The 24,364-nt window shown below is 35.4% G+C and overlaps 1 non-coding gene across 1 annotated transcript; it reads left to right on the forward strand.

Annotated features, from left to right (window-relative positions):
* Positions 1-9,512: 9,512 nt before the first annotated feature.
* LOC117096797 lies at positions 9,513-9,672 on the forward strand. The gene has a single exon (XR_004442643.1). It is a non-coding gene; the product is annotated as a U1 spliceosomal RNA (small nuclear RNA).
* Positions 9,673-24,364: the final 14,692 nt, after the last annotated feature.

Consider the following 24,364-nt stretch of genomic DNA (forward strand, 5'->3'; position numbering starts at 1 on the left):
ACCTAAAATGAAAGTTTACAAAAGTACACAAACACATATTTTTATATTTAAAATAACTTCACTACCCCCACACAATGAAACCCATTTTAATATTAAAATTATTAAGGATCTAGCTTCTCAAAAGTCTTATAATCTTTAAATTATAAACGTCTGAATCTTGGAGGCCTAGCAGATGGGCGAGGAGAGAACAATAAACAAAGCCAAAAAAAAAAAAAAATGCCTGGAATGTGATTGACTTTTGGAATTTGTGCAAACACATAGGGTGGTGCCTACTGAGGAGGCTGCAGAAAGGGAGTATAATAAAAAAATCATATTTTCCTGCTTTAAATCAGTAAAAGTAATTTTATAACAATGTGAAATAATTGTGGATGCAGCTGACAGTTTGCTCAAGGGTCGTTCACTTTAAATACTCAGATACTTCCCTTGCCCTTATCACCTCAACTGGTCACTCGCCCAGAATGGGCTGTGTTTATAAGTCATGAGATGCTTCTTCCATGACTTTAGTGGCCTCTAAACTCATGTGAAATTTATACGTTTAAGTCTGGTCCAAAATGAATCACATCTGTTTTTTTTGGAAACTGTGGCCAACTTAAAACTTTCAAAAGAAAATGAGAACTAAAAACGCTTCCTCTGCCTTAACAGAGAAGAAGGAAAGGATGTGAAAGAATATACAATCTTGACATTATGGATATTACTTTATCCCCTTATATTTGCAGTTTTTATATCAGAAAAAAGTTCTAAAACTAACATTTGGACACATGTCACTGAGTGGCAGAGTTGTTTCAATCATAACTGAAATAGAACCATTCTTTCCTTTTTATAACAAAGACAAATTCTTCATTCTGTGAATGAGAATTAACAACCAAGGTTTTCAGGGGCTTAATATTGCAGAAGCTGTCATTAATTATAATGAAGCTGATTATAAAAATGGAATTGTAATAAATCAGGCTGCAGTCAACTACCTTTAAACAGCTAGAATACTTACATACTCGTAGTATTTTGCTTTTTTTCTTCTCTTTATTCTATATAATTACTTAGATCATCCTTTTTGTTTCCTGATTCTTGTTTATGGTATTTTATTGCATAAGGAATGACAATTGAAGAAAATACTGTAGTATTATATGAGTTTTGGTAGGGCAGTCTGGGTTAACAAATGTACTCCATAACATATAATAGACCAAAAACAATAGAAATGTATTGCTCCTACCTTTAATAGTTCAAGCAAGAGTCTACTTTTCAACTGGCAGCTCTCATCTTGTGAGAATTCAGGAACCCACACTCCTGCATCTGTGACTGCCAGTCCTGAGGCCAGGTTCTTCATATTTTTGTTTCTGTGCCATGAACTCATCTTTCACTCTGGTAAAGCCTAAAGATCCATTTTAAGTACAATGCTTTAAAATACATACAATAATAAGAGGATTTAAAGGAAAACAATTATGTTGACATACATTTATCAAAATATGTATATGAAATGAACTTGTGATACAGTCATATATGGTAATATACGTCCTTTTTTTTTTTTTTTTTTTTTTTTCAGAGACAAGGTCTTGCTCTGTTGCCTAGGCTGGAGTGGAGATCATGGCTCACTACAGCCTCAACTTCCTAGGCTCAACTGATCCTCCTACCTCAGCCTCTCGAGTAGCTGGGACTATAGACATGGACCACCTTGCCTGGTTAAGTTTTTCTTATTTTTTTGGAGAGATGGGGTCTCACTATATTCCCAGATTGGTCTTGAACTCGTGGCCTCAATTGATCTTCCCTCCTCAACTTCCCAAAGGGCTGGGATTACAGATGTGACCCGCTGTGCCCAACCCTATGTGTGCTTTTAAATTAATGTTGAATAACCAGATCTTGCAACACAGTTCTAATAACCACCATAATTTTGAAGTAGTGATGAAGGCAAGCAATATTTTGATATATCTGCAGTAGAAGAACTGATATAAAAATATCTATGATTTTGACTGGCAGTGAAGTCACAGGTACTACTATGCTACTGAGATTTGTTAGCTGCTATCATAAGAGAAAGAAATTATAAATTTCAGTTAGATCCAGTTAAAACAGAGATGTAATTTGTTCCCATCCAAGTTCATGAACTCCCTGAATTCTATCCACAAATCCCCAAAGGCTAAGAATCTCAGCCCTTGTCTGCTGAAAGCCAGCAGGAGGGAAAAGTGAGCATGGAGGGGCATTTAGTTTTAGTACTTGGTGCTGATATTAACTGCAAGTACAATGGAATAAAATAATATCCACAATGTCAAAATTGTCTATCTTTCCCCAGTTATAAACTTTGTCCCCAAAATGGCACATATAACTTTCTACTGACCATAATTCGACATATAGGGAAGTAGGAAGGGAGAGCACAGATTCTATGAAAAATATATTTTCTTCATTTTTATTTTACTTTAATTTCTGGGATACATGTGCAGAACGTGAAGGTTTGTTATATAGGTATACATGTGCCATGGTGGTTTGCTGCACCCATCAACCTGTAATCTAGGTTTGATGCCCTGCATGCATTAGGTATTTGTCCTAATGCTCTCTCTCCCCTTTCCCCCAAACCCCTGACAGGCCCTGCTCTGTGATATTCCCCTCCCTGTGTCCACGTGGTCTCATTGTTCAGCTCCCACTTATGAGTGGGAATATGCAGTGTTTGGGTTTCTGTTCTTGTGTTAGTTTGTGGTGAATGATGGCTTCCAGCTTCCTTGATGTCCTGCAAAGGACATGAACTCATTCTTTTTTTAATGGCTGCATAGTATTCCATGGTGTACATGTGACATATTTTTTTTATTCAGTTTATCACAGGAACACTTTTACACTGTTAGTGGAGTGTAAATTAGTTCAACCATTGTGGAAGACAGTGTGGCAATTCCTCAAATATCTAGAACCAGAAATACCATTTGACCCAGCAATCCCATTACTGGGTATATACCCAAAGGATTATAAAACACTCTACTATAAAGACACATGCACACGTATGTTTATTGCAGCACTATTTATAATTGCAAAGTCATGGAACCAACCCAGATGCCCATCAATGACAAACTGGAAAATATATTTTCTAGTAGTCGAGTCAATTTACAGACCTGAAGGAGGCAGTCCAATTTAGTTCCTTTTAAAACTGTTGTGATCAGAAAGGTAAATTATCCTTGCTCGTAAAAATTGTCCCTGTCTATGTTTCCATGCCTTTAATGTTTTTGTTTTTTATTTTCTATGCCCATTTTAGTTTATTCGTCATTGTCACAAAATGTACTGACAAATGGATGAAAATTACTGTTATAATAACATAGGATGTGGAACAAATATTACTTTGTAAATTCATGAACATCATATTTCTAGATCTAAGCTGGCTTTTAACCTAGTAACCATACATTAATGACTCATGGGCAGTACGTATTCTATGTAAGTGCCACAGAAATCAAGTAAGTGTCTGATAAAGCCCAACTCACACCTCATGGCACACCAAGGAGGAAGGGAATGACTCTCCTTGGAAATTAGAAAGATTTCTAAGTGGAGCGAAAGTTTGGGCTGTGAAGTTAGGAACTCACAGTACTTCAACTGGTGAGCCTAAGGAAATTTTATCCCGGAAAACACTGTGAACAATCAACTGGTGAACCTAAGGAAATTTTATCCCGGAAAACACTGTGAACAAAGGAGAGGAAAAGCGTATTCTGAAAATGATTATTATCTTGGGCTGACTGTAGCATGGGGTCATAAGAGAAAATAAAATGATAGTCCACTCTAAAAGGTATAAAAGGGCCAGATTGTGAATGGTCTTGATGTTCTGCCGAAATTGGCAGAGAGACTGGTTAGATAGCTATTGTAAAATTCAGAGAAGAGTAAGATATTGTACAACTCATTGGCTACGGAAAGGGAAATAAGTGGTTTGTTTTGAAAGATAATTTAGATTTAGAAATAGTTCATTATAGAGAATGTGTTTCAGGAACAAATGTGAGAGAGGAAGTTGAGAGAGCGGCTTCTGATGGTTAAACTAGAGGATGGTGGTGCTGTCTAAATCATGGCAGAAGACAAAGGTAGTGGGGCAGACTGAGGGAAAGAAGATAATGGGCTCAGTTTGGGACATTTTAGGTCTGCTGCATGAGCATGACATGCATTTCATACTCAGAGAAACAGTTGAGGGTATAAGCCTGAAATGTAAGAGAGGACCAGCATTTGAGTCATATGTCTCCTGGGAACTCGTTAGGATATATGAGTAAAATCAGTTAGGAAAGGACTGTCAAATAGAACATCAATCAATTTTAAAGTACCTAGAAAAGCAGTTCCACACAGGAATCAAGACTTTCTCATACTAGCTGTATTTTTTCTTGTATTTAAGTAAAGGATGGATGAGAATTAAAAAAATCAAAAGACTCAAAAGAGTAAGATTTTTAAAATATGCCCTGCTGCATTTTCAGGGATAAGATTAAAAGTAGAGGTTTATATATTCATTTCTTTTATATATTTCTTTTCTGTATTTCTTTTCTTTTATATATATATTTATTTCTCTTTATTGATGATGAATGACAAGTGTGTCATTGTTAATAGTTTCACTCAAATATTGAAGAACTTAGAACCTCCAGTAGAAAATACTTCATAAGGCCGGGCATGGTGGCTCACACCTGTAATCCCAGCACTTTGGGAGGCCAAGGTGGGTGGATCATGAGGTCAGGAGATCGAGACCATCCTGGCTAACGTGGTGAAACCCCGTCTCTACTAAAAAATAGAAAAAAAATTAGCCGGGCATGGTGGCAGGCACCTGTAGTCCCAGCTACTTGGGAGGCTGAGGGAGGAGAATGGCATGAACCCGGCAGGCGGAGCTGGCAGTGAGTCGAGATGGCGCCACTGCACTCCAGCCTGGGTGACAGAGTGAGACTCTGACTCAAAAAAAAAAAAAAAAAAAAAGAAAAAGAAAAAGAAAAGAAAAGAAAATACCTCATAAAGCAAAACTGAGCCACATGTCCATTTCTGAACCAATCGCTGGCAGGGGAAATGGGGTAACTCCTTGGATTATTCGTCTTTTCCTGGAGGACGAATGGAATTTATTTCTCAAGATATTTAGCTGTGTGTATGGGCCGTGGGGTAGAGATTACTTGAAAACACAAGTCAGAATGTTCTTGGAAAGAAAGGAGGAGTAGATATTGTGAAGGCGAAAGTCATGTCTGTTGTATCTTGATGATCTGGCTGATGAAATAACAATCACAATAACAACAGCAACACATGTTTTCATTTTAATCCTTATTATTTTGTATTATTCTAAAAAGTATTAGTTATTCCTCCTTAATCGAACACAGTTTATAAAAGAGTTTGCCCTCAGGGTTATCACTCTGAATTAGCATGAATCATCAATGTCAAAAATACACATGTAAAAGATGCAGATAATTGAGCCAAATACAAACAACATCAGAAAATATATTGGAAGATATTTGATGAATTTTTATGATATATTTATATTTTTAAAATGTAACTTTCCAATGGAGAAATGTTGTTTGTTATATTTTCTGGTTAATGCCCAGTGCCTAAAATGAATAATAAATATGTGTGAAATGAAAAATCGATGGAAATCTTTATATCGCCTAAATTGTGATTTTTATCTTTCTCTGAAAACAGAATTCTCTCTAAAGATTTTATTTCTGATGACTCTCATTCTACTATTCCCTTTTGTAATATTCTTTCTAAATTTCACTATGTGTAACCTCATTTGCCCTTCAACTTTATCCAAAGTTCTGGATGTATTCATGTTCACTTCTTCTTTCCCTTTTTGGCTTTTAAATATCCTGGCATAATTTGTTTTGACTGGGTAGAACTGTGTTCTTTTGGATAGCCAACTTCCTTGAACTCTACTTCCTAGAAGAAGCCCAAGAATTCATCATACTAGTTTTCAAATTTGATACAATTAGCTTCCTAAGTTAATTTTCTTAATTCTGCTGACATTTCCATTTCCTTCCCTTAGGGAAGAGAATTTGATTTCATTAACTTGTGATTGTTTCCTCAAGGTTTCTTTCTACTATTAGAAGCCCATCTAATTTTTCCCTATGAACAAGAATAAAATCTGATGTCTGCCCTGGGAATTTTAGCTTTATTATAGAAGATCAAGCCATGAGATCTCATTGCTTCAGAACTTCTTTGTCATCAGTATTCAGTTTGATATGCACCTGTCAATGCTTCTTCATCTTTATTTAAAATTGCTTTAAGTCAACTAAAGAAAACCTTATTAACTTTCTTTTACTGGTTTAGTAATTTATAAAATTTACATTAGGTTTATAATGTAGTTATTTTCTGTGTTCTTACCATATTAACTTTAATCCAATTATTATTTCCAAACAATCCCATTGCTACACCTATATTCTGTATATAAAATAGCATTAATTTCACAAATAATTATGAAATGAGTTCTTTTCTAAGCTCATCCTCTAGTTCCAAGTGCTATTCTACTCATTGTCAGCTATGTTAATAACATCTTAGCTCTGGCCCTGAGATGGGGCTTCCAGATATTCCTGATTAAGTCCATCATTCAAAAGTCACCTCAAAGCCTATTTGCGTAGCTGTATGAATATTTCCTCACAAAATAATATAGTAATTAATAGATAATGAGATATTTAAAACATATTATGATTGTCATTGAAACAATATATGTCAGTGAGCAAAAGAAGTGACAAAAAACTAAAATCTTCAACTGGTTTGTGTTAGAAAGAAAAAACAAATGGTAAAAGAGTTGGTGAGAACCCAGAGAAGAGTTAAACAGATAGCTAAACCTATTTATTAAATTAAATAGGAAGATAGCAGATGGCTAAAGTGACAAGAGGGTTATTTTATAAAACTTTAAAGTGCTTCAAATTATGCCTTATTAATTCTTTTTATTTATTCAACTAATATATTTTGAGTGTTAGTATGTGTGAGTTATTACAGAACTACTGGATGTGAGCTAGAGAAGTTGGATTAAAAATTATGGTATTGCACTTGAACTGTCTAAGGGATGATTAGGGTAGGCCTCCACAGGTAAAGGAAGCACCTATATAGTTAGTTATTTAAAGAAATATACTCTATATGTCTGTTTTTGTGCCAGGCCCATGCTGTTTTGGTTACTGTATCTTTGTAGTATAGTTTGAAGTGCCAGCTTTGTTTATTTTGCTTATAATTGCATTGGCTATTTGGGCTCTTTTTTGGTTTCATATGAGTTTTAGGGTAGTTCTTTCTAATCCTGTAAAAAATGACATTGGCGTAATAGCAATAACATAGAATGTGTAGATTGCTTTCAACACTGTGGCTATTTTAATGATATTGACTCTTCCAATCCATGAGTAGAGAATGTTTTTCCATTTGTTTGTGTCACCTGTGATTTCTTTCAGCAATGTTTCATTGTTTCCCTTGTAGAGATCTTTCACCTCCTTGGTTAAAAGTATTCCTAAGTATCTTATCTTTTTTGTGGCTGTTGTAAATGGGATTGTGTTCTTCATTTGACTGTCAACATGAACGTAATTGATATATAGAAATGCTGCTGGTTTTTGCACATATACCAAAACTTTACCGATGTCATTTTTAAGTCCCAGGAGCCTTTTGGTGGAGTCCTTGGGGTTTTCTAGGAATAGAATCACATGGTCAGCAAAGATAGGCAGCTTAACTTCTTCTTTTCCCACTTGGATGAGTTTTATTTCTTTTACTTGTCTGATTGCTCTGGCTATGACTTTCAGGACTATGTTGAATAGGAGTGGTGACAGTAGGCATTTTTGTCTTGTTCCAGTTCTTCAAGAAAATGCTTACAGCTTTTCCCATTTGTTACGATGTTGGCTGTGGATTTTTCATAGATGGGCCTTATTATTTTGAGGTATGTTCCTTTGATGCCTAGTTTCTTGAGGGTTTTTTTTAATCATGAAAAGATGTTAGATTTTATAGAAGGCTTCTTTTGCATCTATTGAGATAATTATATGGTATATGTTTTTAGTTCTGTTTATGTGGTGCATCATATGTATTGATTACTGTATGTTGAACAAACTTTGCATCTCAGTAATGAAGACTAGATACAAACAGCTCACAAACATGAGAAATTCTCAACATTACTGATCATCAGAGAAGTATAAATCAAAACCACAAAGATATACCATTTCATACCAGTCACAATGGCTATTATTAAAATGTCAAAAAATAACAGATGCTGGTGAGGTAATGGGTAAAAGGCAATACTTATGCACTGTTGTTGGGAATATAAATTAGTTCAGCCACTGTGTAAAGCAATCTGGAGATTTCTCAAAGAACTTTAAACGCAACTACCATTTGACACATCTATCTCATTACTGGGTATATATCCAGAAGAAAATAAATCATCCTACCCAAAAGACACATGCACTCATATGTTTATTACAGCACTATTCACAATAGCAAAGACATGGAATCAACCTAGGTGCCCATTAGTGGTGGATTGGATAAATAAAATGTCATAAATATACACTGTGGAATACTACACAGCCATAAAAAAGAACAAAATCATATCCTTTGCAACAACATGGGTGTAACTGGAGGCCATTATCCTAAGTAAATTAATGCAAGAACAGAAAAACAAATACCACATGTTCCCACTTATCAGTGGGAGCTAAACATCAGTTATCATGGACATAAAGATGGCAGTAACAGACACTGGGGACTGCTAGAGAGAGGAGAGAAGAGAGTAGTATCCAAGTGACTGTTGGATACTATTTTCATTACCTGGGTGATGGGATCATTCATATAAAAAAACCTCAAAATCACACGATACACCCATGTAACAAACCTGCACACATACACCTGATCTAAAATAAAATGTAAATTATTCAAAAAATAATTTAAAGTTTTTTTTAAAAATTAGAAATAAAGATAAATGATTTGAAGAGAAATGTGGTAATTAGGAAATGGGTATTCTGTTTAATTAAAATTTACCAGTGTGTATTATGTATCAAAATACTTGATTTAAATTTTGTTCATGGCTTTCATCTCAACAATTCCACTTCTAGCAATCAGTCTAATGGAAATAACCTGTAGTATCCACAAAGAATTACGGAAAGGACACTATTTGAACTGATTTGATCTCCCCACCGCTCAAGGCAGAGCCTGAAACAAGGACTTGTAATAGTGCAGTGATAACAGGCTCCTGGAATGAAGGATAGGAGACATTAAGGGAAGGAGAAAAAGCTATCATAATATCTGTTGTCAAGGTCACTACAGAGAGCAACTGGGACTTGGCTTTACCTGACATCTCAAAAGCGTATAGAATGCCTATAAGTTTTTCTCTGGAGGATTAACTGAGAGATGCATTCCTCCATGAAGGCTTATATCTCATTGACTGAGGGCTACTCTTCAGGGATTACCTATGTTATCCATTCCCACTCCACTCCCGCTACAATACGCATGAAGTAGTGCCAATTCTTGGGCATTCTTGGCCACAGAGTGAGGGAAAGAAATCCGTTTCAGGAGAGATGCTGTCAGCTTACAGTAAGTTGAAACCCAAACAAAACCATCTACCGCACTTGTTGCCGAACTCAACGGGGAGACTTGGCAGGGGAGATAGCATGATCACAAAGGTGGTTTTCCCAGGGCAAGATTTATTCACTGCGCTCTGGATGTGCTGACCCCTACGACTTCCACCCAAGGGGGAAGCTTGACTGCTTAGTTTGTTGTAGCAGGGGACAGTGTTCACACTTTCTCTGGGTCTAAAATATTAAACGACAACAGCAACAAAAAAAAATCAATGGGGAGATCTAGGACATAGAGGAAGAACATTAGAGTCGTTTGATTTAAAAAATCATGGTGGTTATTTTAAAATATGTTCAAAAATTGGGGATGGCCAAATAAACAAAATATACACAAAAGTGGAGTTTGGTTATTATAGTGTATAACTAACCTATATGACAAAATATTTTGTAGCCACCTAAATATTTTTAGAAGCATATTTAATGCTTTAGGAAATTGTTCATAATATTAAGTGAACAAAATAAATAATAAAGTTATACAGGTCTTATTTATATATGCATAAAATTATTTGAAAAATATATTAGCATATTAACAGTGGTGACTTGGGTGTAGTAGAATTATGGTTTGTCTTCATTTACTTTTTTGTACTTTTTCATATTTCCTAAATGGTTTACAAAGATCATATATTATTTTAGTAATAAAAAATCTACGGAAACAAATTTGCATTGCTTTGGACTCATTCTATAGTTCTACTTTCTAGGAATTCATCCAGGCTTTGTGAACTATGGACTCACTGTAAAATCTTTTCTCAACTAAATATTCAATGTGCACCCTAAAGCCTCATTACAAATTTGACTGTCTGTGATTTGGTGATGTAGCCTCAGCTCAAGCCTCCTGTCTCACATTGACTGACCCTAAAAAGCAATACTGTGCACTTGGAGATCATCAGAATCTTCACTGTAGATAATAGCACATTCACTTAATTGAATAATTTATCCGTGATTCAGCCAGCAAAAACAGAAGAGTCAGAAAGAAAGAAAGAATGTTGAGAAAAACTCAGCAGTCACCAAACACATTTTGTATGGAAAAATGCTTGCAGAATTACTTATTTGTTGAGAAAGAAACTATCTGGAAAGCTATAAGGGAAACTTCGTGGTTAGTTTTGTGGACACTTGATGCTCATGTAATGTGGAGCAGAGTTTAATGTCACATGACATAGCACCCGTGCTACTCTCTCTGGCTCATTTTCTGCTGCTTTTTTTCTAAAGATTCTCACATAATAAATTGTGAATTGAGAAGACATACAGTTCCTCTGAAGATTTTATACATAAGACATAAACGATGCTGAAAAACCAAGGAGATAGCCTATGATTAAGCTGTGATTAAGTGAGTGAGAACAACTAGTTTGGGTATGAAAAACCTACATTACAGCTGAAATTAACAAAATGCCAGCTGTAACCTGCTGAGAAAAGAACAATGGCAGAAAAAGAAACAAAGACGAATCTGGTTTGTAGTAGTTGGAAATAGAGTGGCTTTTCCTGAGCAGAATTAAGACTGATGGTGAACTTAAGAAGGGGAAAAAAAATTAAAAATTTGTGGCCAACAAACATGATCACTAGAGAAATGCAAATCAAAACCACAATGAAATACCATCTCACGCCAGTTAGAATGGCGATCATTCCAAAGTCAGGAAACAACAGATGCTGGAGAGGATGTGGAGAAATAGGAATGATTTTACACTGTTGGTGGGAGTGTAAATTAGTTCAGCCATTGTGGAAGACAGTGTGGCGATTCCTCAAGAATCTAGAACCAGAAATACTATTTGACCTAGCAATCCCATTACTGGGTATATACCCAAAGGATTATAAATCATTCTACTATAAAGAGACATGCACAAGTATGTTTACTGCACAACTATTCACAATAGCAAAGTCATGGAGCCAACCCAAATGTCCATCAATGATGGACTGGATGAAGAAAATGTGGCACATATACACCATGGAATACTACGCAGCCGTAAAAAAGGATGAGATCACGTCCTTTGCAGGGACATGGATGAAGCTGGAAACCATCATTCTCAGCAAACTAAGGAGAAATACCTAATGTAGATGACAGGTTGATGGGTGTAGCAAACCACCATGACACGTGTATACCTATGTAGCAAACCTGCACGTTCTGCACGTGTATCCCAGAACTTAAAGTATAATTTAGAAAAGTTAGAGTTGGTGCCAGATTAAAAATATAACCCCAAAAATTGTTATCAAATTTTTGAATGAATAGAAAAAAATACTTATCTGACAAATGGACTTTTTTCTTCTGTTACATTTTATTACTTGTACAGATAGTTGACCATCAGTAAATCACCACTGCATATGATAGAAATTTTGAAAAGTTTCAAGAGCAATAATTTATCTTGTAGTATTATCATATTGGTAAATTTCACTTCTCTGTGGAAATCTTAAAATCTATGTTCTTTTGACAAGGAAGTGCCTTCCAGTCTAAAGTATAAATTCATATATTCAACACATATTTTTGCATATCTACAGGATACCAGATAGCATAGTTGGTTCTGAAGACACAAAGATTAAAAAAAAAAAAATTGGTTATGAAGTTTGTTATGATCTCCCAGTATAAAAGAGAAGATAAAGATGTAAAGACAATATTGCTATACAATATACAAATTCAAAAGTCAGAAAGAAACATTAAAGTGGAGTAGTAATTAACAACATAGACTCAGGAGCCATTTGTCTGGGTTCAAACTCCTCTTTCGCCACTCACTGCTATGGGTACTTTTGGAGTATTTACCTAAACTGCTTTTTTCTGTTTCCCCATCTATAAAATGAGGATAATAATAACGCATCTGCCTTTTATGATCTAAATGAAAACAAAATGAATCAATATATGATTTATGTGTATATAAATCAATATATGTAAAGAACTGTGTCTGGTATGTATTAGGCTTTAAGCAAATGCTAGCTAAAGCCATAAATGTAAGTAGTTGTAAATGACGAAAGGAGAAAAGGCTGCTGGGAAATTGTCAGGGAAAGGCTTGACGGGAGTATTCTGAAGATGATAGAGAATTTGTAAGATTGAATGGCAAAAATCTGATCTAACAGTATTCTATGTCATAAAGTCATTTTTAAGCAAAAAATATAATAAAATACATTTTAAAAATCTAAAACCAGTCTTGGTAGGTGGGGTTGATATTTGTGTGTGTGTGGAGGTCAAGATATTTCTATAATAATGATATATATTGCAGCTCATCTTTCACTGGGAAAGACTAAGGCACAGATTAATGCTTACCTCTACTATTTTTACAATGACTTTCCACCCTGCTTTTCTCTAAACTTCAGATTTCTTAATAATTTAATCTGATATTTTTAATGTTTCAGCCACCTGGCCAGTATCTAAGTAAATTTACTGAATTAGTTTCTTAAAATGTCTATGATCACTAACGAACTATTTTTATTCTGGAAGAGACTTTACCATCTTTTGTTACATTTATAAGAATTGGCTCCTGAAACTTAAAATAAAGCTTACTGAAAAGAAAGCTCTTTAAGGGCTACAATTGTGTGTTTTTCATCTTAATATTCCATTTAACAAACACCCACAATGTGCAGGTACTGTATTATGAACATTTTAATATAACAGCTACCAGTTGAAACTATAACTAGATGTGGAGTAGGTGTTAAAAGCATATGTGTTATATTGCACTGCTGTTTGGAGTATGTTGATATATACGAGTGTTTTACTACTGTTATCTTCCTTCAATTTTTCCAGTTATTTTGATGATTATGGGATTGGGGTGTAGAAAACTAAAAGAAAATAGACTTTAATTTGGACCAACAGCTGGTGGTTACACATGTAATTAATGGGGAAGGCTGTTTACTGGTATTTATTTTAAAACTGATCCCATCCCTGCCAAAGAAAATGTCAGTACTGAAACTTCACATATTCAAACAGCCAAATTTGGCTGCCATGAACTTGTGGCTTGATAGACATATTTAATTTTTTATACTGCTCATGTACGAGTCAGAATTTGTGTAGGTCATAGCATGTTATTTTCATTTGATAATAATCCTCTGTTTTTAATGCAGACTAAGAGAACTTCATGGCATATACTTTGGGATATGAAATTGTCTTAAAATATATTTCATTTGTGTTTTCCCATACTGTTGAGACATTTCAGTAGCTAATGGAAACCATAAGTTAGTCTAATGAAACCCATGTATAATTTTATACCGTAGTCTGTGCAACTTTGACATTTTCATAATTAACCAAAGTCTGGGAATTTAGTTCTAGGTTGGTCTTTTGCCCAAGCATTCAATTCTCGAATGTGATTAAGAAGCTGAATTTTATATTTGAGTACTTGGCTTCAGTTCCTAGAAGCCATGCTACTGAAATCATCTGGTTTCTAAGCATTTCCTTTTGGAGGGAATAATTGCCACAAAATAGTGTGTTTCTTAGATATATTTTGGTTCTCAGGTCTACATAACACCATTCTGTGTATGCAACATTCCCTTGCTTTTGTGTGGTTCGTTCTTCATCATTTTCTAGATTTTGGCTTAAATATCACCTCCTAAGTGACCTTTCCTAAAGAATCTCTGTAATTTATACTGGAACATTCTCTATCTCAGATCATTTTAACTAGTCATATATTTATCATTTGTGATATCTAGTATTAACTTGTATTTTTAATATGCCCCAGATATATGGAAACCGTCAACTGCTCTTATTGTTTTCGCTCTTGGTGGATGATTCAGGTAACTGTTTATTGACATTTTGAAGTTGTTCCTTTTCCTGACCCTGTTGGATACTAGCAAAGATTAATCAAAACAAAGTAACTTTTTCTTATTTTCTTAGCTGAATACGCAAGGTCAAAGAACTTAAACAACTAGAATTATTTGTATTTAGTTATATATTAGTGTATATAAGATTTTCAAAGGAACAAATCTTCAAAGCCTCTGATAGTATTCTTCTTTTCAAGTACTCTCTTCTTTTCTCCTTTCTCCCTCCAGAGACAGTGCAACTGCTTCCCTGCTCTGCTTCATGACTTTGCATATTTGCTCTCTATTGCCACACAGACCTCTCAAATTCAACATGTTTAAAGCTGAACTTATCATAAGCCACCCAAACTACATTCCTAATGACTCCTCTTCTGATGTGCCTTACGTTGATTATTGCTACCACCCTGCCACCACCTTTTCTGAACCAAGATCTGAGAATGGTGTATGATTCTCTCTCAACCTACCAGCCCATAAGTCACCATACATAGCTATATGTCTATGTATACATACATACATATAGATTTGTAATGTCTATCTTTACCAATCATCTGTTTACTTGTTTATGTTTATATTGCTCTTTCATAAAATTCAATTGAGTTCCATCCTCGCCTCTCTTCCACTTCTGTCACTTGTTGAATTCTGGCCATATTTTTTGGTCTGACTACTCAATCAGCCTCCTATATTGCTCCCTCCAGTTCTTTCCATCATCCCTTACTGATTTTTTCTGAAAGTCTTGCCCTTGATTCTTTTTATATACATCTTTCCTTCTCCCCACTTTGAGCTTTCCACATGTAAAGGAGCTTCTTATAATACTTGAATGTACTCTTCCCTTCCATGTCACCCATATGTTGTATATTCATTGTTTTTTTCTCTCTGAAATTGTCTCAGTACTTTACTTATTCCAGTTAACTACTGTGTGCCCTTCAAATTTTATCTAAGCTACAGTTTCATCTCAAATGAGTTTTCAAACCTCTCATTTCAGGTGACTGTTTTCTATCTTCATAGTACCGTGAATGCCCTGCCAGTATTTATTACTCTGTATTTATTGTTTTTATTTTCTGCCTCTCTCACAAGGCTATAGGTGTATTTAAAAGAAGGATTATGTTCTTTATCTAAATCTCTGGTATATAGCATGGTGTCTGGCTCATGATTTATGCTCAACATATGTAAATAAAGGAGAAGATAGCCATGGAACCAAGAACATTGGCTTCTATTTGAAGAAATTTTGTGATTGGAAAAAGGTGATGTAAAAATAATTGGCACATAAACCTTTGCTTCAGGTTCTGCTTCCTGTATATCAGGAAATGTTCTAGGTGTTTTTTCATGTATAAATGCATTTGATCAGTGCAGCTATCCTAAGAGACAAGTTCTATTATTACCCATTTCCATATTAGGAAGCCGAAGTGCAAAGAAGTTAACTTACCTAAGATCATGCATTTTCTTAGCCTGGGTTCCTCTGAAAACTGAGTCTGTGACAAAGGTTTATGCGCTAAAATTGGGTTAGATTAAGAGAAGCCAGGGAAGCAGGGGTTAGGGAAAAAAGATTGGAACTGGAAAGAAGAGAGTCAATGTGAGGCAGCATTACCGAGTTGATCAGCATTTGGCGACTAGTGCAAATGATAGGGATCTCTCTGGACCATCTTTTGACAGGCTTTGTAATGAATACATCTCGAGACTATCCATCGAAGGAGAGGAAAGGGGAAGAATCACCCATGGATTCCTGTGTCCCATTGGTCAAATGTTTTTCTCATATTTATTTTTGGATCACGCAAGCACAGTTGTGCTTAGGATCTCCTGGTACTTTGTTTTATCATCAACAGGGATGCACCAAAGAAAGCGGCACAGGGTTCAATGCAGGAGAATGATTCAAGGTAAAGTTGATTTGCTTCCTTTTGAAGTCCTTTGAAGCCCGTGCATAGTATGTTTTTGCAGCAATGGCTTAGATGAAATAGCAGCCAAAAGCTCTGGAGAAGTTCTGGCTAAAAGGATCTGCAGAGATGCATCAGGAAAGTCTGATATGTCCACCTAGTAAATGGTGAAACCCTAGTTCAAACGCTAGAAGTCTGACTCCCGATCCTGCAGTCAGTGCTACTCTTCAGCCAGGACACAAGAGGCCTTGCCCAGTGCTTTGACTGGCCACATATTACAAAGACACACAAAACATAAAATTATTGAAGAACACATGGATATCTCTGTTTCTAGCAAAACAACACCTTCAAGCCAATATAGTCTTTCTCTTGACTGTATACTGCTTAGGCCTCAGAGAAGTCTCTTTTTCTGTCCCATACATCCAATGCCAGCACTGAGATTCATGGGACTGCTGACATGAAGATGGACATGACTCAGATTATGAAGACGATGTGATCAGATGAAGCACTTAAGTAAAAGACAAAGGAACTTGTCAAACTCTTCTTTCAGATAGAATGACTACAAGAAATTATTACCTAACAAAATGTCATTTCTCAGTGTTCCAATTCGTAGTTTAGGGGTGTTCATGGAGAAGCATGATATTCTCAATAGTTGTATATAAGGTGTAAGGTGTAAGGGATATTTTGATGATTCTAGTCCTCTACATGGCCATCTGGATTACTACCGAATGTTCTGAATATGAGTAGTTTTATTTTTATAAAGTTATTAGGATTCAATTAAATTTTTTTACAAAATTAAACATTCAGCTGTATTATATAACCTAATTTAAAATTGTCCTATTCATCTATTATAATTTGTATTCTGTTCTTCAATTTTAGTAGATAATATTGAATCTGTTAGAGGAAAAATTATTTCTGAAGCACATATAAGAGAAATTTTATTTTATTTTTACATTTAACTTAATGCATATTTCTTGATAAAAATCAACTCTTATGATCTCTGAATGTAATTCAATGCTATTGTTTTAGTTCTTCACATCTTTAGATGGCATTAGAACACAAATTATGTGAAAAGCTTGATAATAGTACAATTCATGATTTTGCAGAAACAAAGGCACAAATAAGTGCGTGGAATCCAGATATAATAATTTATTACTTATATATGCTTATGGAAGATCTGTGCAGACCTCTTCAGCCATCAACAAAATACAGCCACGTGCAATAACAATCGAATTTAGTAGCCTCTGGTATTTGGCTGACTTAGTCATTCAAAAACCATAAACTTGGCTGGGCGCGGTGGCTCAAGCCTGTAATCCCAGCACTTTGGGAGGCCGAGACGGGCGGATTACGAGGTCAGGAGATCGAGACCATCCTGGCTAATGCGGTGAAACCCCATCTCTACTAAAAAATACAAAAAAGTAGCCGGGCAAGGTGGTGGGTGCCTGTAGTCCCAGCTACTCGGGAGGCTGAGGCAGGAGAATGGTGTGAATCCAGGAGGCGGAGCTTGCAGTGAGCTGAGATCACACCATTGCACTCCAGCCTGGGCGACAGAGCAAGACTCCGTCTCAAAAAAAAAAAAAAAAAAAAAAAACCCATAAACTTAAAGATATTTTCTAGTTTGTTATTACTCGGGTGTATATAACACATTTTATTTTAACAGTTGGTTAGCTAGAAATGTAACTTTTCCATATTTAGATATATGTATTTCTCTATTTGTACACTTGCCCCACAAATATTAGGAGTAGCTTTGCCCATGTTTACAATAAATGCCTGTGCTCTGGTCTACCGTGCTTCACCTCACCCTGCTCCACTCTGCAGAGTACACGCTCCTCTCTGTTCTGCTCCACGAGTCTACCACCCTGCCTCCTGACTGTCTCATGGATTGGTTCTATGGAGCAACTTATTCCAGCTAAGCCATTGATACTAAATGGACAATACTAAGGTATCGTCGTAGCTCACTTAAACTGTACTATGTTTAACTGTCTGTATACAAATATGAAAACAGTTACAGATGACAACAACTAAATTTCCAAGCTACAGGACAGTACACGGTAATGTTTTGAGTTCTTGAGGAAAGCATTATTCAAATATTAGCTCCCTCCTCCAGCCTTTCACAGGACTTCATTTAAGTCATCTTATTTCATTGTTCTTCCTTGTTTTGTTCTTCCCTGATTGACTTAGTAACTCAGGTAAGTTCCCTGATACTATGAATTTCATAAGGCATTTGCTTATTGTCTCATTTTTGTTTATGACCAAATGCTTTCTAGACTTTTAAACATTTTATTGAGTAGTGCTGAAAATATTTCTAAAGGATTGTCGTTTTCTCATTTTATATATTCTCCTTTAAACGAATTTCCAAGAAGGAGCTTCCGGGGAGGGAAAAGGTAATAAAATACTGGGTCTTTTTTTAACTGCTATTTCATTCCTACTTTCTCTGTTGACGTCACAGACATTGGGCAGTACTTTTAGAAGCTAAACTGTTGGTTTGACACTTAGATATTGTTTTTATGTTTTTTAACCTCATAATTATATTTTTGGCATGTTATACTCAATAAAAATCAGATGACTATAAAATGTTCCATTCTTGATCTCCCTGGGTGGGCCACAGAGAAAGACATGGCTGCTGTAGAGTTATCTTGAAGGAGTACCTTCCAGTAATAAGCTCAGTTAAAACCACAGAGTAATTTAAACATGGTTTTGTTTTTCCTGACAACCATATTCTCCAACTTCTTCTTAGAAATCTCCCATGATGTAAATTTTAATATTTTGTGTTTTTGTATGATGGATATTTTGTATTTTTAATTTCTTATATATGACAACTGAAATAAAACCTCCCATTTCTTCTTCTTCAGTTCTTGCAAAATAGTATTTGGTTATTTGAAAGCTCTATTTCTACTTATAGGTTATCTAGTTATCTTAATATGTTCTCCATTAAATTCAGAAATATAGAATGCAATCTTCAATATATTCCCTGAAGTTTAGTAGAGTTTAGGTCCATCATGTGAGATAGCAAAGTCATCCATCAGATAAGCATTTTTGAAATAATTCCAGTAGTCCCTCAAGTATCCATGACAATCAAACAAAAAATTGGCATAAATAATTAAATATTTATAAATAGTCTGCTCTGCTGTTTGTGGCAATACAGATGTATTATTGATGCTAAATCCTGTCATGGGAGGAAAATCAGGTGTCCAAGCATGACAGATTTCTCAGTATCAAGCAGCTCCATGTCTCAGAAATATGTTCTTAACCTTACTGGACCCAGCTGGAAGCAGGGCAGCAGCTGGGAGGAAAAACACACTGGTGAGGGCAGAAAAATCTCTTACCCTTCTGGCTGAACTAGTTCTACAATGTATATTTTCTACTACAATTATTTGAAAGCTGAGTAAGCAGTCATGACACCCAGATAACACATCTCTTGTAAAATCCTCTTTGGTCCAGAGACATACACAGATGTCCTGCTCCAAGCCTGATTGATGTTCATGATCAAGACAATTCATGATACTCACTTGACCTCCTCAAACTACAAATGTCCAGGGTATCTGGCCCTAAAGTAGGAACTTTTCAAAACAAATTAATAATTTCTGTGGAAAATGTTTGGGTATTGAAAATCTAATGTATGTATGTGTTTTTGCTTCTGACGCTCTATACATCTCATCTATTTAGAGGTTGTAAAGTACCTTGACCTCTAATGTTAATAATATGTACCTTAAATAGCTATTATTGCAGTTATCTAAAATGACCCTTTTATCTGTGGGGAAAATGAGTGCAGACGAATGGGTTATGGTTATATGTTTTAGCAATAGGTTGCTCTTTAAAGAAACATGTTTTCAAGAGCTGGCAATCTCCTTCTAAGATCAAATAGCTTTTAAAGTCAAGTGGTGAAATTAAATGACTGTGAAATATTTGGAACGCAAGTTGCTGCTTACAGTGTACAAATAAGAATACTTTAGAAGATACCAACTAAAATAAAAATGTTTTGCTAAACAGAAGTCAAAGGGTAGGCAAAGTAAAGTGCAAAGCACTTGAAGCAATATTGCCCCTACAGCAAAAGAGTAGATTTATTTATGAAAAATTTGTAGAATGATATGACAGTTTACTCAACTGTAGGTAGATTATTTGTACTGTGGTTTTCAATGTATGATAAATTCAAAATATTTTCTAATCCAGAATATATGGAACATCTCAGAATCTGTAGCGATTCCATTAAATGTCATGAGTTTTGGCTATATTGAAATGCTTTTACTGTCCTCTTCTCTACCTCTATGATTTGCACAGAGAAACCCCTCTGCTTGTATGCTTTTCCCCCTCCTTTGTTTTAATCAATCTGAAAGACTCCTTCTCATCCCGCAAGAGCCAGCTTCAATATCACCATTGTTTTGAACATCCCTGAATTCTCCAGGCAAAGTGAATGATTCCCTCCACTCCTGAAGAAGAAGATACTATATAACTATTAGAAACTTCAAACCTCAATGTCAAGCTATGCTTTATGAGGGAATAAAGTGTTTATGTTCTTCTTTGTATTCTTCAAACTTTCATAATGTGTTTGTATATAATAAGTACTTGAAGCACATTTATTGAATCATAGGTAGGTACACGTCCTTACTTTCCATCAATCTATTTCTTCGTCTGCGTATCTTCCTCTGTAGTTCTCCAGCTTTCATCCCCACCTTCACTCAAGCCTCCATGGGATGTGATTCTTAGTTCATAAATTCATATATGTAAAATATATAGTTTTATTTTTGCAACAACGCATTTTTTCCATGGAAACTCTATTCCTTTAGGTGGTGAAAATTTCATCTTCTTTTGTAAAGTGCTGCTGTTTCCTCTGGGGTTGTGTCTAGGTTCCAGTTGGCTCATCTACTGAAGCTTAGGGATGGGGAGGAGATCACATGTGGTTTTCAGTATTGCTATCAACCTTAGCATAAACGGAAATCTCAGGAGTCCCTTCTGGCCTTTACCCCTCAATGCCACAGGTCATTGCTAATTTGTTCCTCTTCTCCATTTTCTGGGATTCATTCAGTTCTCTAGTTTGTCTGTTACCTCTGCAGCTCTTTAGAGAGCTCAAAAGATATTCAGTCACTCATGAGTAGTCCTGAGGGGCAAAGAATTTGAGGGGATGCTCTTCACTTCTTCATTACTTTATGCTCTCTCTAGAAACACAGACACCACCCCACAGTTTGCTATGTCCTGCTAATAGATGCAGGAGTGTTCTGAGGCTTTTCTAGTTTCACCCACCTAGAAATGACATGCAGATATTTCCTTTGTCCATTCACCATGCTGGCCAAGAGTAGGCTGGAAGAGGGGAGTGCTAAGATTTTGACCACAGCAAGAACTCTACCCATGGAAGAGCTGTGCAGATCTTCTTCTGTAACCTGGGATTGGACTAGCAGTTGGTCCTGGCTGGAGATTAGAACTCAGTGCCATTTAGAGATATATCAGTATTCAAGTATTCTTTTCTTTCCTGACTTTTTATCTCCCCTGCAGGGAAAGAGAAAGTTTGGGAGAGGGTGAGTGGCACTAGAGTATAAACAATTAAGGGGGTGCAGGGAAAATGTCACTTAATAACTCAAACGTTATTCTGTAAACCAAAATTAAAATTTTAAGCCCCCCAGTCAACTGAATGGACCCCTTCCTCTTGGCTAATGAGATTCCAAAGAAACCTGAAAAACTAGTTCAGGCCATGACGAGAAGGGGGACTAGATGTCTCATTATATCTTCCTCTTTTTGGAATTCAGGCACAACTAACCAGCGTCAACAATAAAACCGAGATCTGCAGACTGACAAAATATACTTTTTGTAGCAATAAGATACCAAATTCTAACTCAACTCTAGTATAGCATCACATAGCAGATAGCAGGCCCTGAAAGAAATAAAAATATTTTACCCCAAAATATATTTATTTGACTTATTTTTAAATCACCCTGCAAAGCTGTCTCTTGTGGGAGAAATTTACATTCTGTAGAGAATTCCTTTTCCTTTCCATATCTTCTTCTTATCTCAAAGAGATTAGCTGAGAGCCTAGCATCTTTTAATGGTCTGAATAAGAAATACTTACCATCTACTGCCTCTAAGAGTGGTCGTCTATGAGTCTTCACCTACAAAATAAGAATCTTCCTCTGTATAACCCCTTATCTTAACCAAGAGATTCCTTTCTATTGATTACAGTTCTTCAGATAATAAATTAACTTTCTCAACCAGTTGCCAATCAAAAAACTTTTGAATCCTCCTGTGACCTGTAAGCCCCTGCTTTGAGTTGTTCTGCCTTTCCAGATTGAACCAATGTTTATACTTTACATATATTAATTGGTGTCTTATGCCTCCCTAAAACATGTAAAGCAAAACTGTAATCTATTCATCTTGGGCATTTGTTCTTAGGACCTCCTGAGCCTGTTACACTGATTGTGGTCCTCACATTTGCCTCAGAATAAATCTCTTCAAATGCTTTACAGTGTTTGACTTTTTTTCATCAATATTCTATACACATGTGCACAAATATAATATGATTTTAATTACAGTCATTCAATATATTCAATTAGAATAATGGCACTCAACCATTTTGGTTACTGCAAATCCACCCATATTAAATTTGAATGCACACCCATAATATATTTATGTTTATTTATGGGTGATAAACAGGTAGTACTGCAGTAATATAATAATGTAATATCCACATTAAAATATATGCAATGAAGATTTTAAAAGATAATATAAAAGTAAATAATTTTAGATAATTTATTTTATACATTAGCACTTTTCAATAAAACATTATTTGTGAGGTTTTGGAAGAAATTTTGTTAGTCAGTTTTCAATCATATTCCTTTTAAAAGGGTAAGGTAAATATAAAATATTCAATATTAAATTTTGCCTCTCAATAGTTAAAAGTTAAATTTAAAATGTTACTATCAAATACTAACAGCATTTAGAAAAATTTTGAGTGAACTCTATGTTAAGAAGTTATTATATTTCATTTACTCTAATGGCAATTAGTAGTTCTTGGAAACTAATTGGAAAGTATTGTGTTATCATATTTTTCATAAGTGAGTCAAATCACATTAAGATATTCACTTAAATTATTTTTAAATGTTACAAAATTCTGGTTAGTTAATTTACTTTTTAAGTTTACAGATAAGGCAGTTTTTGTTTTCCATTTTTACAAAGATAATCCTATTATTTAAAATGATATAATCTAAACCATACACAGACAAATATTTTGCAATAGGTATTTCACGGGTCTGAAGGTGGATAAATCTGAAGGCACCACTGAGCTGCGGATTTTCTTTCCTCGAGATATCCTGAAAGCCACAACTGAGACCCTCTAACCCCACCCATGTACGGAATGAGACACACATGTGAATTTGCATATTAAATTTCTGTAAAACTTAACATCTTTGTTCTTTATTCTAATATACATTAAACATCAGTAAAGGTTTTACTTTCTTTCTTATTGGAGACCATTGCCTAAGTAGTTTCTCTTTTAATTAGGTTCTACAAATGTTTTTATAGGGCTGTCTTGAAAATCACGAGGTTGCGGAGAAAAAGACATGTTTATATGCTGGTGGTAGGAGTGTAAATTAGTTCAACCTTTGTGGAGGACAGTGTGGCAATTTCTCTAAGACCTAAAAATAGAACTACCATTTGACCCAGCAATTCCATTACTGGATATAGAACCAAAGAAATATAAATCATTCTATCATAAAGACATATGCATATGTATGTTCATTGCAGTACTATTCACAAAGCAAAGACACACAATCAATATAAATGCCCATCAATAGTAGAATGGATAAAGAAAATATGGAATTTATACATTATGGAATACTATGCAGCCATGAAAAAACATCATGTTCTTTGCAAGGACATGAATGGAGCTGGAGGCCATTATCCTTAGCAAACTAATGCAGGAACAGAAAACCAAATACTGTATATTCTCACTTTTAAGTGGGAGCTAAATGATGGCAATACATCACATGGACACATGGGGGGAACTACACACACTGGGGCCTTTCAGAGGTTGGGAGGCGGTAGAGGATCAGGAAAAATAAAACTAATGGGTACTAGGCTGAATATGTGGGTCATAGGATTGCAATATTATTTGAACTGTTACTACAAGTTTCCCTCCCTCTCTCTTTCCCTCTTTTTCTCTCTCTCTCTCTTCTCTCTCTCTCTCTTTCTCTCTCTCTCTGTCTCTCCCTTCTCTCCTTCCTCCATCTCCTGCCCCAGTAATGCTTAACCAAATTCCATTTGCCTTCCTAACAGATCTGTGAGCAACAT

The sequence above is a fragment of the Trachypithecus francoisi genome, unplaced genomic scaffold (assembly GCF_009764315.1).
Source record: "Trachypithecus francoisi isolate TF-2019V2 unplaced genomic scaffold, Tfra_2.0 Lachesis_group14, whole genome shotgun sequence".
In the NCBI taxonomy this organism is placed as follows: domain Eukaryota; kingdom Metazoa; phylum Chordata; class Mammalia; order Primates; family Cercopithecidae; genus Trachypithecus; species Trachypithecus francoisi.